Source organism: Littorina saxatilis, unplaced genomic scaffold (assembly GCF_037325665.1).
Source record: "Littorina saxatilis isolate snail1 unplaced genomic scaffold, US_GU_Lsax_2.0 scaffold_486, whole genome shotgun sequence".
Taxonomy (NCBI): domain Eukaryota; kingdom Metazoa; phylum Mollusca; class Gastropoda; order Littorinimorpha; family Littorinidae; genus Littorina; species Littorina saxatilis.
In genome coordinates, this window is record NW_027126398.1 from 37,501 (window position 1) to 40,000 (window position 2,500).

Sequence of the window (2,500 nt, forward strand, 5' to 3'; positions counted from 1 at the left end):
TTGCCGGATGCCGCTTTTGACTACACACTCCCGACGATGCGGGTTTGTCTGAACCCATACATTTGAAAGAGGGTTTTTACCGTTTATTCCTCTAACGACGATGCGGGTTTGTCTGAACCCATACATTTGAAAGAGGGTTTTTACCGTTTATTCCTCTAACGACGATGCGGGTTTGTCTGAACCCATACATTTGAAAGAGGGTTTTTACCGTTTATTTCTCTAACGACGGGGTGGGTTCAGGGAAACCCACAGCGCTACTTCAGTGGTTGCATCGAGTTTCTCCCTTCACCGACCTCTTGCAGGGGAGGGGGAGGGAGAGGGGGAGGGAGAGGGGGAGGGAGAGGGGGAGGGAGAGGGGGAGGGAGAGACTGAGAGAGGCTGAGAGACTAAGAAAGAGAGAGAGAGAGAGAGAGAGAGAGAGAGAGAGACTAAGAAAGAGAGAGAGAGAGACTAAGAAAGAGAGAGAGAGAGAGACTAAGAAAGAGAGAGAGAGACTAAGAAAGATAGAGAGAGAGAGACTAAGAAAGAGAGAGAGAGAGTCTAAGAAAGAGAGTGAGAGACTAAGAAAGAGAGAGAGAGAGACTAAGAAAGAGAGAGAGGGAGACTAAGAAAGAGAGAGAGAGAGAGACTAAGAAAGAGAGAGAGACTAAGAAAGAGAGAGAGAGAGACTAAGAAAGAGAGAGAGACTAAGAAAGAGAGAGAGAGACTAAGAAAGAGAGAGAGACTAAGAAAGAGAGAGAGAGAGAGAGACTAAGAAAGAGAGAGAGAGAGATACTAAGAAAGAGAGAGAGAGAGACTAAGAAAGATAGAGAGAGAGACAAATAAAGAGAGAGAGAGACAAATACAGAGAGAGAGAGAGACGAAGAAAGAGAGAGAGAGACTAAGAAAGAGAGAGAGAGACTAAGAAAGAGAGAGACTAAGAAAGAGAGAGAGAGAGAGACAAAGAAAGAGAGAGAGAGACTAAGAAAGAGAGAGAGACTAAGAAAGAGAGAGAGACAAAGAAAGAGAGAGAGAGACTAAGAAAGAGAGAGAGACTAAGAAAGAGAGAGAGATAGACTAAGAAAGAGAGAGAGAGAGAGACTAAGAGAGAGAGAGAGAGAGAGACTAAGAAAGAGAGAGAGAGACTAAAAAAAAGAGAGAGACTAAGAAAGAGAGAGAGAGAGACTAAGAGAAAGAGAGACTAAGAAAGAGAGAGAGAGACTAAGAGAGAGAGAGAGACTAAGAAAGAGAGAGAGAGAGACTAAGAGAGAGAGAGAGAGACTAAGAAAGAGAGAGAGAGAGACTAAGAAAGAGAGAGAGAGAGACTAAGAAAGAGAGAGAGAGACTAAGAAAGAGAGAGAGAGAGACTAAGAAAGAGAGAGAGACTAAGAAAGAGAGAGAGAGAGACTAAGAAAGAGAGAGAGAGACTAAGAAAGAAATAGAGAGACTAAGAAAGAAAGAGAGAGAGAGAGACTAAGAAAGAGAGAGAGAGAGACTAAGAAAGAGAGAGAGAGAGAGAGACTAAGAAAGAGCTAGAGAGAGAGAGAGACTAAGAAAGAGAGAGAGACTAAGAAAGAGAGAGAGACTAAGAAAGAGAGAGAGAGAGACTAAGAAAGAGAGAGAGAGAGACTAAGAAAGAGAGAGAGAGAGACTAAAAAAGAGAGAGAGAGACCACGAAAGAGAGAGAGAGAGAGACTAAGAGAGAGAAAGAGAGACTAAGAAAGAGAGAGAGACTAAGAGAGAGAGAGAGAGATTCTAAGAAAGAGAGAGAGAGACTAAGAGAGAGAGAGAGAGACTAAGAAAGAGAGAGAGACTAAGAAAGAGAGAGAGAGAGACTAAGAAAGAGAGAGAGAGAGACTAAGAAAGAGAGAGAGAGACTAAGAAAGAGAGAGAGACTAAGAAAGAGAGAGAGATAGACTAAGAAAGAGAGAGAGAGAGACTAAGAAAGAGAGAGAGAGAGAGAGACTAAGAAAGAGAGAGAGAGAGAGAGAGAGAGAGAGACTAAGAAAGAGAGAGACTAAGAAAGAGAGAGAGAGAGAGAGACTAAGAAAGAGCTAGAGAGAGAGAGAGACTAAGAAAGAGAGAGAGAGACTAAGAAAGAGAGAGAGACTAAGAAAGAGAGAGAGAGAGAGACTAAGAAAGAGAGAGAGAGAGACTAAGAAAGAGAGAGAGAAAGAGAGACTAAGAAAGAGAGAGAGACTAAGAGAGAGAGAGAGAGACTAAGAGATAGAGACAGAGAGAGAGAGAGAGAGAGAGACTAAGAGAGAGAGAGAGAGAGACTAAGAAAGAGAGAGACTAAGAAAGAGAGAGAGAGAGACTAAGAAAGAGAGAGAGAGACTAAGAAAGAGAGAGAGCGAGAGACTAAGAAAGAGAGAGAGAGACTAAGAGAGAGAGAGACTAAGAAAGAGAGAGAGAGAGACTAAGAAAGAGAGACAGAGAGAGAGACTAAGAGACAGAGACAAAGAGAGAGACTAAGAGAGAGAGACAGAGAGAGAGACTGAGAGAGAGACAGAGAGAGAGA